General features: G+C 40.4%; 1 protein-coding gene across 5 annotated transcripts in view; it reads left to right on the top strand.

Moving 5' to 3' along the window:
• The window catches only part of RUNX1T1 (RUNX1 partner transcriptional co-repressor 1), a 148,081-nt gene extending 146,925 nt beyond the window's left edge, over window positions 1-1,156 (top strand). For all 5 annotated transcript variants that reach the window (XM_045861281.1, XM_045861280.1, XM_045861282.1 and 2 more), the window contains one exon: window positions 1-1,156. This exon is cut by the window's left edge and continues 3,448 nt beyond it. The gene's annotated coding sequence lies outside the window, so the exon portion shown is untranslated.
• The last annotated feature ends 12,777 nt before the right edge of the window (window positions 1,157-13,933 follow it).

Raw genomic sequence — 13,933 nt, 5'->3', positions numbered from 1 at the left:
GTGCATGTCTTGGGGATTTAAAAATTTCAAGGCTGGTTTACTTATGCAAAGCATGCCTATGTCTGGAATACTTAGGGAAAGAAAGCGACTCCATGTTGTCCGAATTCCTCAAGGGACAGAAAAAAAAATTGGAGACTGTTGAAATGCAGATTTGAAGTAATTTTTTTAAAATATTATTTTGGGTTCTGCGACATTATTGTGAAAAATTAAAGTTGTTGTGCAATACTGAATTCAGACATGTACCACAAGTTAATGGTAGACTAACACTGGGGGGTGGGGTCTAGGCATCATGCTTTTGTCAGCATACTCTTGAGCTTTTAAGTCTACTATGTCTGAACTGTGGTTTCTTGTTTATCCTTTTTTCCTTAGTTGGACTGTAATGTATGGTCTGTCAACCTGTGAATCTTTAAAGTATGATTCAGGTATTGTTGTATTCTTTACTGTGTAATAAAAAGTTTTAAAAAAATCTGTATTCTCTGCCTCCCTTATCTTGTGTGTGCCGTGGCTGTCCAGCCAGTGGCCCAGGCGTGGGAGTCCCATCTCAGAGGTGTGGAAGCTCCTCTGTAGAGTTTATTCAGCGACAAAAGCATATACCTCTGTAATAGAAATTGGCTCATCCGTGATTGGTGACTAGGGAATGATGTCAGAATCATGCAAAAGTCAAGTTAGTTTTTTTTTGGCGGGGGGAGGGTGTTGCCCAGGCGAGAGGAGCTGGAGGAGAATTAGTCTTCCAGAGGAAAGGAAGCTTGGTTTGCTTAGTTTAACTGCTGTGTAGCCTTTGACAAAATTGTAAATGAGTGCCGACGCCTTTCCCGAGAGGTTCATCTCACCTTTATGGCACTCAGGCTCTCTGGTGGCACCCCTGAGTGGCAGACCCCATGGTGCCGCCCTGGCCTCCATGTGTCTCATCCACCGTGCTTCTCTAGTTAAAAGTCCCCAGCATGGCATTTTCATTCTTGTTTTTGTATGCCATTAAACATGCACTGTCACAATGCCCAGGTTTGCTGGGAGGTCCAAATTATCCGCTCTGACATGTTTTTCATGCTGTAGTTGTAAAGTTGGTTAGAGTTTGAAGCCCCAACTCTTCTCTGCTCCCCAATGACTCTGTTCATTTTTATGTGTAATTTTCATGACACGGGATTTTGTTTTGTTTGTTTTTTGTAATGTATGTACTGCATTATAGCAGAAATTCCTCTTCCTCCTGAGTATTCTCCACTTTATGGGACAAAAAACCAGTTGCAAAGAACAGGAGGGCAAAGCATGGGCAGAATCCTGTGTCTAGAGAGAGGGCATGGCAGTGGATGCCGGGCAAGGGGAGGCAGCCCGAGACCATCACTGCAGCTCTTCCTTCTGCCAGCTTGTCTCCGGCCTGGCTTGTCCAGCGTCTCTTCCTGGGAAACGTGCCTTTTCTCACATACACACAAGGAATGTGTATGCGTGTAGCCATGCGCACTAGGAAAAAAAATAAAAAACCCAATTTTAAATTAATAATGGACACCTCCTGTCCTCCCCCTTACCTCCTGTTGTGATATGATTAGACACTTAATCAGTAATGATTTATTTTCACAAAAGACAGGCCAGCCTGACCCAAGCTGCCTCTCCTTTAATGTATTAATGTATCTTTTTTTTTTGCTTCAAAATATAACAGGCCAGAAACTAGCAGATAAGAACAGAAATGAGATCCATTAAAGAGGTTCCCTTATAAGTAGTTCTTGAAAACACATCTGATGTTTTCACTCAAGTGGGTATGTTGGACAAATAGGAAGTACTTTGTAGTTTACATGAGAGATGTGAGCAAAATCCAGTGACTTCTAGGTGATGGACACCATCTTTTAAGAAGTGTTCATGATGTATTTGATTACTATCAGAGTATGTCTGCCATGAAAGAACATACAGCTATTTTTTCTGAAATGGGTATGTGGGGAGGGAATGAACGAAGGGGTGCTCTTCTGTATGGGTGTCGATACACTTACTCTAAGGTGAATAAATAAAGTTGTGTTTGCTCAAACCGGTCCCTGTCCAGTCTGTTCTCAGTCATACTGGGGAAACTGAGTCAGACAAATACAGAACTCTTTTTTCCCATACCACTTTCCATAGATGCAAGGATGTAGGTCCAAGGTAATTTGGTAATTTGCTCTTGGAATTTTCAAGTTCATGTAACATTTGCTAGAAACACTTCAAGATTACACGCAGGAACCTATGAGAACTCGTCCAGATCCAGACAATATCGTTGTCTATTCTGCTACAATAAAAATAACTTTGGGGCAGAAAACGTCTGATGGGCAGCAGAAAGAATACCTGTTCTTAATATTCTCATGTTGGAGTTCTGGGATCCACTGTCAAGAAGGAGAGAAATTACACAGTGAGAACCCGAGGCAGGCAGTGGGGGCAACCCGGTGCCTGGTGCCCTGGCAGCGCCTACATCACTCAGTGGCACCGGGAGCCCTTTCCTGGGCCTACCGCAGGGCCAAGCACCCGGCTAGCACTCAGTAAATACTGACTGTGAATACAGCCTTGAGTCTGCAGCTAGAATAATGTGGTGCCAGTTTCTCCAGAAATGAACAAGTTGGCTAGAGGTAAGAAAGCAAGCGAAGTGATTGAACCAGCTGGAGGAGTGATTTGAATAGGGAAGATGAAAGCACGTGCATGTCCCTCAGACAGTGATGAAGAGGCTGCATGGCCACTATTTACAAACATCAGAGGCTATAAATGCCAAAGGGGTGAGGGAACAGTTCAACTCACTACTTGACGGGTTTACTGTGGTTATTGGCAACCAACATGCAGTTAATTGTTACAGTTCTCTGTTAATTTATTCACATAGATGCCACTAGCAGGGCATTAGAAAATCCTTCGGGGTTTCTGACGTCTCACAGCCCACAGTGACAGCGGGTGTCATCGGGGCTTCCTGGCCTCGTTTGTGAGCACAGAGGGCTCTCTTCTAGGTTCTGGATTCCCGTCTCCACTCCCTCTTCTGATGGCCTTGCTCACCTGGAGTTTTTTGCTCTTTAGCTCTTCCATTTTCTCCTATATCTACAAACAGCAGACTTTTTAATATTTGGAACTATTTCTGTTCTTTTTTCACAGATGTCCCCCACTTCCCAACCTTTGCTCCCCTGCACCCAGTCCTCCCCCCACCCCCCAAGGTTGTTTTCTGTGTCCGTGGGCTGTGCAGGTATGTGTTTATGTTCTTCGGCTAATCTCTTCCAGTCCCCGCCCCCCACCCCCACCCCCCCGCCTTCTGAGATCTGTCAGTCTGTTCCATGTATCTATGCCACTGGTCCTATTTTGTTGTCAGCTTTCTCTAGCCATTAAATTCCTCATATAAGTGAAATCATATGGTATTTCTCTTTCTCTGACTGGCTTATTTTTGCTCAGCATACTCTCCAGGTCCATCCATGCTATCGCAAAGGGTAAGAGTCTTCTTTTTCACAGTGACATAATACTCCGTTGTACAAATGTACAACTTTTTTATCTACTCATCTACTGATGGGCATTTCAAATCACACCTGCCTTTTGACTAAAAATCCCATGAAGGCCCTTCTGTGAAGTTTCTCCTAAACTGAGAGCCAAAGACCTGCTCACCCTTTCCTCTCAGAACCCAAGTCTAGGCAGCATGCTCCCTCCACGCTGGTGCCTCTCCCAGCAATTTGCTGCCCCTGAGTTGCTCCCACAGAGCACAGGTGTCTGAGGTCCCGGAGATCCAGTCCCAGTCCACAGCTAGTTCTGCCCCAGGAAAAACTAACATAAGTAGTTGATATTGTGATTGAAAATTCCATCCCACTTCCCTCAAGCACATCAATATAACCCACCAAGCCATGTAAGAGGAATTGGTGATGATAATAACATAGATATTGAGGGCAGGAAAATCGTAGGGAATGTTTCACGTACACGTTACATGATGGGAACTTAAAATTGGCAAAAGATAACCATGATAATATTTCATATACTGGGGTCCAGCAAAGTAGTAGCATGTACTTTCTTCAATACACAGTCGTTTCTGAGTAATTTGGCAATTACCCCATCTCTCTGGGGAGTGTTGGCTTTCCATTTCCGTTTGCAGTTATCTCTGTCACTCTTTCAGTGAGTCCTAGGAGATCACCACAACACTGAGTCTTGAGCTTTCTGGACTTGGAAAGGAAAGACATTTTTCTTTTCCTAACAACTAGCAAAACAAATGGGCAGCAACAACAAAATAAAACAAAAACAGCAAAATAAACTGCAGACAACAACCACTGAATCAGGATTAGGGGAAACTGGATGTGAATTAGGGCTCCAATGCTGTTTCACTTAGTTCCTTCAAAATCACCTGGGCTGCCAATTAAAAACAGGTCTCCAGGACGCACTACTGACCTATAGAATCAAAACCTCTGGGGAGACATTTGTGAATAAAATAAATCTCTATTCTCCTGAAGCTGATAGTCTGCTGGAAGGGAAAGATGAGTAATTAGGTAAATAGCTGGTTACTGATAAGTACCAAAAAAAAAACCATAAAGCAGGGTAGGGGAGTAGCAGTGATGGGCCTAAGGGTGTCACTGTATTAATTTGGGTGGCATAGGAATGTCACTCAAGGAAGTCATTTTTAAGAAGAACCCTGACTATGGAGGGAGCCACGTGAACCTCTGGGGGGAGACCATGCCAGTAAGAGGGATTGCGTGTTAAGCCTTCTGGACAGGGATGAGCTGGAAAGCTTGAGGAAATGTAATGTGGCTGGCATAAGTGAACGGTAAGGCTGAGGTCAAGTTAGGCAACAAGCAGTTTCTGCTTTTCCAGAGGGCCTTGGAGGCCACGTGAGACATTTTTCTTCCCTTCCGTGCAAGATATATCCACTCTGAGAAGCCACTGGTGACAGCGAGGACGTGGTGATTCTTGTGCTTATGGTAGAACTAAATGTATCTGACCAAAGGCTTAGAGAGGGCAAGTGATCGTCACGGAGCAGGGGGCAGAGGCTGTAAAAGTTTCCAAAATAGTTCAGGTAACAACTCATTTATTGGGGACCCTGCACTTGCTTCAGGGAATGTTCTTAGGATGAGCAACACAGGAATGAGGTCAAGAAAATGCCACGAAAAAGAGGGTGTGAAGATGCTGTGGTCTGAAGGTGTCACCCTCCCCACATTTACCTGTTGACACCTAACCCACTAAGGTGATGGCCTTCGGGAGGTAAACAGGTCACAAGGGTGGAGCCCTCAGGAGTGCGATGAGTGTTCTTAAAAAAGAAACCCAGAAAGACTCCTAGCCCTTCCTCCCACTATGTGAAGACACAGTGAAAAGTCTGCAGTTCAGAAGAGGCCCTCACCTGACTATGCAGCAGGCACCCTGATCTCGGACTTCCGGCCTCCAGAACCATAGTACGTCTTTGCCACCTAGCATGTGGTGTTTTTCGTGGCAGCTTGAATGGACTAAGACAAAGGAGAGAACACTCCTGGCAGAGGTGACTCCATACAGATGCCAGAACTAGCATGGCAGCCTGGGAAGAAACACACTCTTGGATTTTCCTGAAATGTTAGAAATATGACATTGCTGGTGTTGTGTTTTTCTCCAGAAGGAGGAAGAGTTTTAGAATACTGGTCCATCTTAGGAGACGGGTGATGGCTTCTTGTGTATAAAAAGTACATAAATCAATCATTGAGTCTCTGCTTACTTGAAAATGAGGTTAATATTGTCTTCGACACAGAGAAAGATTTTTGGATCTCAATTAAACTGGTTGCAAACTCTTGTTTCAAATGGCATATACTGTCATTTAAAACCTGTCTCCTGAGGTGCAATGAAGGATAGGGCCTGCACAAAGCCAACAGACTGTTTTAGTTCCGCTTAGTACAAGTTTTTGTTTTGCTGACAAAGTGACAGTAAAATTAAGGTAAGTGCAAATCACCCAACTTGATGGCAAGTAATACATTTCTTTTTGCTCTGTTAACAAAGACTTTGAAAAAGCCTAGGAAGGTACTTCTTTCTACTGTTCTATATTTATTATATTCTCCATAAAGTAGGCATCAAATAATAACTATCACTGAGTTTTGTGGAATTGGATATAAAGAATACACATAGGCACACACATACCCATACATACACACATCCGAACACACATACATGCAAACATATACATCCAAATGTTAAATATGTATCCATGTCAGCTGTGATTACTACCCACTTTCATAAAGTGTTCTTACAACATTATCATCTAAGTTAATTTCAGCAACTTGGTCACCTGTGTTTCTAAGTCAAAAATATTAAATTTAATGTAAAATATGCTTATAAAAAGACAGGTGGATAATTCAAGGCTAGAAGAGAAACTACTAATAACAGAGCTGTAACTTGGTTAATGAGTAACTCAGTATTTCTCAAACTACGTGCATTGGGACTGGCATTTCTGAAGTCGGTAATAGGCACCCTGTGGGGGAAAAATGTAAATAGCATTCAATGATCAGCACGTGGGTCACTTTGTAATTTATATCCCCAAAGGATCCAAGAAGTGTAGCATTGTAATAATCAGGTAGTTTTGTTCACCCTTATAGTCCCCAAACTTATTTGAACACTTTTATTAGGCACTTGTTCATATGAGCTTCTATAATAAATTTCCCCTCTTTTCTATACATTTATTATAAACAAGATCTCACATGGAAATAAATCTTACCAGACCCTCCCCTTGTATTTCATTTACAAAGGTCAGCTCTTCATCATCCCTAGCTACATATGCCTAACTGACTAGTCTTCCCCAAATGCAACTTTTAAAATTTAATGGATTCAGGAACCTTCATTGGCTGCTCAGTTTTCAGAATAAAGGCTGAACACCGTGGCCAAGGCCTTTCACAATTAATTTTCCCTCTTTTCCATCTTTAGATGCCACCACTCTCCTAGACAAACCTGCTTACCAGCCACACTTATTTATTTATGGATGCATTGGCTGTCTTCTTCCTGCCTTTGTGCCTTTGCCCTCTCCACTAGAGTGCTCTCGATGCTCCTCTCTAGTGGAAAAAGTCCCTGCTGGCTCCCCGATCCCACTTTATTCTCTTCTGTGGCACAAACAAAATCACTCCCTTTCCTGAAGCCTTCACACTTAGGCCCCTGCTGCTTCTTTCTCCACGGGGAGTTGGACCATTAGTTTGAGTGGTTAAGAACAGCATAAGATAGCAAAAAACTCACTTACCCAGTCTGCCTAACTCAATGATCTTGGACAAGATATTTCACCTTTGTTTGCCCCAAATAATGTTTTGGAGTAGGTATTATAAATTGAAAATGAACTCAGAGTTAACATTCCATGTTTATGCTTTGTATGTCTGAACACATTGTAAGCGCTCCTATCTTTCATCCTCCCAGTACTGGAATGGGGCCTTGGGATTCACGGAGTGAATGCACTGCTGTCCCATTGTCACTCATTCTGTGAGTTTTGTTTGCACGGACACAAGTGATAACAAATACCTCACCACCGCCACCTGGCAAGCAGAGATCGGAAGGTGCTATCAGTTGTAAGACACCTCAATTTCAGTTACGTTAAAATGCAAAAGAAGGCATGTCTTAGAATAAATGAAATATTGTATTATGCCCATAACATAAATGAGATTCAAACAAGTTCAATTCTTTCTATTCATTATAAAACTAATGAGCAGAAAAGCATCCTATTGTCCTGGAACTGATTTCGAACCTTTATTTCTATATAACATACTACCTGTCTTTAACTGAATGCCATCCAAGTACATTAAATCAATAAAATCCACAGTGGCTTCAAAACTTAAAGGAGCAGTTTTTGCAAGGGTGACTTCTCTTTTTAATCTTATGGCTCAAGCTCAGCCAGGTTCCCCAGAACTGTAGCACCAGAAGCTCAAAGGCAAATTTGCAAGTTTTTCTCCTTTTCTAGCATCAAGAAAAAAATGCTACCTTCTAAGAAGTATAGCCTCAGGTGCACCTATGGCAATGGGGGAGGAGGACATGGAAAAGAATAGACCTCACCTCCACACCTGTTTCCAGGGCTGCACCAGCTCCTGGAGCCTCCACTAGACTCAAACCTCCAGGATAGACAAGTGTTATGCAAAGAGCCGAGGTCCAGAAAACTTCAGTGTATCAGTTTGTCAGTTCCAAAGAAATAACCCAGAGGATGGCCACAAAAGACATGGCTTTATTAGGACTTACATGTGTGCTGGAGGCAGCCGACTGGTGAAGTTTACCACCAAGTCCCATCCAGTCTGTGGATGAGCCATCCTGGGGGTAGTCAGCCAATGAAATTTTACCAACCCAGACTCTCTGAGTACAAGGTTGTATAAAGTACAGAAAACAAAGCAAAACAGGGCATGAGGGAGGAAGAGGGGACATGCTTACACGCAAGCTGTGTGAGATCAAAATGCAAGTTCTTACTCTGCAGTTGTTTATAGTCCAGGCTGACATCCGAGAACAGTTTTCTGTTTGGCCGTTTCTGGAACTGGCCAGGCTCCCGAGGTCAGTCAGTCCCACAGTGTACTTACTGACAGCCTTCATCATATTCCCACAGGGTGGGAGGGGGAACTGGAGCTGGGGAGGGACCCATATTTCCATTTACCACTTAACAAGGCAGCTGGGAGTGTTTGGATGACTCAGGTAGTGAGTTCTACCTGAATTAGAGGCTGTTTGCATAGTGGTTCACAGCCTAGACTGGGACCTAACTGAAACGCTGATTAACCACTTACTAGCCCTTGACTGAAGCATTTCTAGGCTCAGTTTCCTCATCTGTAAAATTTGAAAAATGAATTGACATCCTCATAGACTTGTGGTAGGGAGTAAATGAAATAATGCATGTGCAGTACTTTGTAGAATGCCTGGCACATGGTAAGTATGCAATAATTGATAGCTGTTATAATCGTTACTGCATTTTTAAAACCTAAATATAAAAGCAGGCAGAAGGCATAATTCAGAAGAAGTGGAAGAGGGTCTACTATTCCCTCATCCTTGTTTGAGTCCCTAGAAATTCATTGAAAATGATAGCAGCTTTATTTTGTAAAATGTAGTCTAATTTGCATTTTCTGGGCTTTCAAATTCCTAATGCCCATCTTTTTACTTATAAAGTATCTACTTCTGTGCAGGTTGGTAGAACCAGCCTTTATCATGGATGTTAATGATAATGCTTTTTTGTTGTTCTTAGTAATCATTTTAATTTGGGAATCAACAAAAGCTAAACTATTGTAGGCTGAATCTTCATTTAATGATCCTGCTATTATGAATACTTCAGTGGAAATAAGCTGGTAAATGTTAACCAGATTGTTCTGTCTGCATGTTTATACTAAACTATCAGCCTGAAACAATTCTGTATTTTGGCTTTTTTCCCTTTACAGAGATCAATAAATTTTTTTCTCATCACATATTCTCAGTGAAGCTTTTAGAAAATAAAATATTTGAGGCTTATTCATCTGATTATAAGGAAAGGTTATGAAAAGGTTTTTTGTTTATTTTCTTTTAACATGCTATGCTTATGGAATTGAAATGCACAGGGTATTAAAAATTAAGAATAATGAACATGCATTGAGTACCAGGTGCTGGAATATATTATCTCAGTTAACCCACAACTAAACCTATGGGGTAGGTTTTATTATGTATTTTAAATTAATTTTAGGATATTACCATTTATTTTTTCAATTATTATAATAATTATCACTGTACCAAAGAAAATATTGAGGTGCAGGATATTTTGTAAATTGCTTGAGGTCACACAGCTAGTCAATTTCAAACCAGGGTTTTAATCCAGGCCATCTTCCTCCAAAGCCTGTACTCATAACTTCTCTCTCCTCCTCTTCCTCCTTCTTTCTCTTCCTTCTTTCTTCTTCTTCTTCTTCTTCCTCCTCCTCCCCTCCTCCTCCTCCTCCCCTCCTCCTCCCCTCCTCCTCCTCCTCTTCTTCCTCCTCCTTCTCCTCCTCCTCCTCCTCCTCCTCTTCCTCCTCCTCCTCCTTCTTCTCCTTCTTCCTCTTCTTCTTCTTCTTCTTCTTCTTCCTCTTCTTCTTCTTCTTCTCCTTCCTTTTGTGGTATAGATGTTAAGGGTTATTTTAGCTCTCAAATAAGATTGTATGCCACTAACTCATTTAGATGCTATTTTTTATTTGTTTTTTTTAAATGCTTAGTGAAAAAACATGTTATACTTTGTGGGGAACAGGTCTATACTTTATTTCTCTTTGTAACATGGATAACAGAGCACTCTTTTTTAGTAAAATCATGCTCTTTATTCTTCCTTTGGAAGAACTGAGTAAGTGGCCCTTTACAAGGTAACAAAGTAAGAAATGTATTACACCCCCCCACCAGTTGAGCGAAATGCATGCCATTAGAAGGAATAAGATCTGTAATGTAAGTCATTCTCCATGATAACATGTGCTTGTCCTTTAATTAAGGAAGAGGGACATGAGAGTTCAGTAAGAGTCAAAATCTGCCCTATTGTGGGGCATCTAAAGGATTTTCACACTTGTTTTTACCTGCAGATGTAATCAGTAGGAATGGAAGAGGTCTGAGAAGAGAGCTCCTACAGAGATCAAGGAAGCAGCACACCCGATACTTTAGTCAGAGCTGAGGCTTACAAGAGCACATCAATATATTTTTCATCATTCCTACTAGGAGCGTTAATTGATATGATCAATATAACTACTTAAGAAACAATGTTTAGACACAAATATTGGAAAGAGAGAGGGGTAGTGAATATTCTATGTTAACTAACTTCTAGACTTAGAAGAAGCAAAATCACAGTCAACGTGATAGATAGCCACCGTATCATTATATGGTGTTTTGAGGTCAATGTATGCATGCGTGGCAATTGAAAATAATATAAACTCAATTTTGTAAAGCAACCCTTCTAGAAGTGACACATTGGAACATGAATTATTGGGAACCCATATTGTCAGTGCATTTTCTTCCCAATTGCTAAGTAGTCACTTTGTATACCCTATTTAGTCTAAATAAATCAATTTTTGCTATTACTCACTGAAATAATTTATTCAACAAATATTAATTCCTTAGCTCTGTGTCATGGCAGGGGCTATCATTGATATAAATGCAAATGAAACATGACTCATAATTTTATGAAATTTAGAACATAGTGAGGTAATAAGACAACTGGTAAAGCCAGGATTCAAACCAAGTGTGTGGGCTATCAAAGCTTGATTCTGTTAAACATCATCTAAGGGTACTTCTTAAATCCATTAGAAACATAATTATTGTTCCATTCTGTGAGAGTCCTACTATTAGATTGTTTATTTATGTCGACATTTTGAAGGTGTTCACTGCCTGGCATGTATTTACAAACTTGCTGTTTAACTACTTCAGGAAACTTTTTTCTTATGAAAATACATGGAAGCCAGCTGGAGCAAGGAGAGCCAGACTTCACCCAAACTTATAAGCTCCATCTTTCCCGAGGCTGCTTTTTTCCTGAACCTCTGCTATGTCTAGTTTCCTCTAAAATGACCACAGTTTCTATTTCTCTGTAATCTTGGCTTCCATGTGACTTTGAGTTGCCATTTTGGTGCTTGTGTAATGTTTGTGGTCACTGGACAGCTTTTAAACAGACTGTTTATGTTTAAGAAATTTCCCACAAAATGAGACCTACCTACTCATTGTGGAAGCTAAAATTTGATTTCTAGCCTCTGCCTGGGGAGTGGGCTTTCCCATAGTCATTTTCCTGGCATGGTTTTGTTCAGAAGGGAACATCACAAAGAACCCAGTATAGTTGCCACATAGCATTCGTATTCTCATGACAATAGCAGAACATGAAGGAGAGAGATCGGGCCTTCCCGAGGCAGTCATGGCAGCTATCCAGGAGGGTGATACCATGCACACACGTGGTGTCCACCGTGTTACCAGCCATGTTTGTGCTCAGAAGGGCCTCTGCTGGCAAGGCTTCGTGTGCAGTTTGGGGATTGTTCTCAGATGCAAGACCTAAGGCTTCTGAAGCTTCCATTCATTTTCTAGTAGTTTTTGATAAACTCTTTTCTACTTAAACTAGCTTAACTGGGTTATATTGCTTGTAAGCAAGGTCTTTGATGAACGCATAATTAAACTTCAAAGCTATGCTTTTCTACAGGTTCAGAATGCAGAACTATCCAGTGCAATGAGTCATATGAGTTATGTCAAACAATAGACACAGTCTGATATGGTAAAACAAACAGATCAATCTGATTAGAGAATTATCAGAAAAGAGAAAAGATGAGTGTGAAGAATAAGAGGTAATGTAGCTTGGGGCTTAACTCTGCAGGACTTCCAGTCAAACAAAGTTAGAATTTAGTTCTGGCTCTGACTGATCTTCATCCAGTTATTTAATCATCCGGATTTTCATTTTGATAATTCATAAATATGGATTACAAAGTTATATTTTACTTGGCATATAAAAAGTGCTCAATAAAAGTGAGCTGTCCTTATGGTGACATATCTAGGCATTTGCTTTGATTTCTGTCATTTATTGATAATGATAATTATTTGTTGCTTAATTGTGCAGGAATTTTAATGGGGACAATATAATCAAGATCATCATTAGTTTCTCATGTCATATTTGCTGGATTAGTCAGAATATAATAGCTGATGCATCAAACAACTCTAAAATTCCAGAGGCTTAACTCATTTACAGTTTATTTTACATTAGGCAACAGTCAACTCATCGTTGGTCACTTCTCATCCATATGTCAACTCAAGAACCTGGATCTTACTGCCTTGCATTTCTTCCCTCCTCTGGGTTCTTAAAGTCACTCCTCCCCCTCTTAGCCAATGGGTGGGAGGAGAGACTAGATAGTTCTGCTTAGAAAAGATCTAAAGGGCAGTCTTAGAAGTATATATCAATCACATCTGCCCATGTTCTATTGAATAGAACTTAGTTTTATATAGTTGTATTTAAGTACAAAGAAGGCTTGAATATATCATATAAGTATGTGTTCAAGAATGGATGGGATGCAATTTGGTGAACAACAAGATGGTCTTCACCATTCCATTTCACTGCTCTGATCTTGACAAATAGAGCAGAGTTCCAAATTGGCATAGAGCAGGATTCAGCATTTTACCTAGAATTTTGCTGTCTGTGTCTGCTGTTAGACTCCCCTTGTGTGTTTCATTTGGACAATGAATGTAAATTCCAGCCCAAAGGCATATGTGAGAAAAGCAGCCAGATAATTCACAGTGCTTTCTGATTTTGAATAAATATAATAGCTGCATTTGACTGTTGTTATACTGGAGACAATTCTTGTCTTAAAAAACAAAACCAAAAACAGAAAGAGATGCAGATTCTCTTCATTTACATATGAAGAACATTAATTACCAGAAATATAAATTCTTACATTTGGGTATTTAAACTTCACTTTTAAACAAAAAAAAATCAAACTGATTTTAGAAAGAATATATCACACCTGTTCGAGTTGGGATTACTTTTTGGCTTTGTGAAATGTGCTAATACAAGGGCTATGACTAGTCATAATTGTTTTGACTTTTAGTTCATTTTATTATTGGTTTAAAATTCTCTACAAAGTAATCTATTGCCACACTCAGGTGTACCCCTATTTCCTTAACTCCCTCCTTGGAAGGCCACTGGATTCCAATTTTTAGGTAGAAATACTTCCTAGCTGATGCAGTACCTTCTAACTGCGTTACAGTATGAGGCATAGGGTCTGGTTTCCTTCTCTCGCTCACATTAAAAATTTTTTTCAATTACAGTTAATATTCAATATATTAATTTCAGCTGTACAGCATAGTGGCTAGACCTTTATATAATGTATAAAGTGATCACCATATAAGCCTAGTACCCATCTGGCACCATACATTATTGACTACTGTATTTTCCTGTGTATAATGCACTCCTGTGTATAGTGCACACCCACTTTTTTAGCCCAAACTTTTAGGAAAAAAAGTCTTTTGTTTTAATTGTTTAATTCAAGTTTTATTTATTTATATTTAGAAACAAACCCAATAATCGTTTTCCAGGGTAATTATTTTACATGCAGATATTGTTATTGCTTTC

Source organism: Phyllostomus hastatus, unplaced genomic scaffold (genome assembly GCF_019186645.2).
Source record: "Phyllostomus hastatus isolate PE091 unplaced genomic scaffold, TTU_PhHast_1.1 phas_scaffold_21, whole genome shotgun sequence".
Taxonomy (NCBI): domain Eukaryota; kingdom Metazoa; phylum Chordata; class Mammalia; order Chiroptera; family Phyllostomidae; genus Phyllostomus; species Phyllostomus hastatus.
This window is presented reverse-complemented; position numbering and strand designations above follow the sequence as displayed.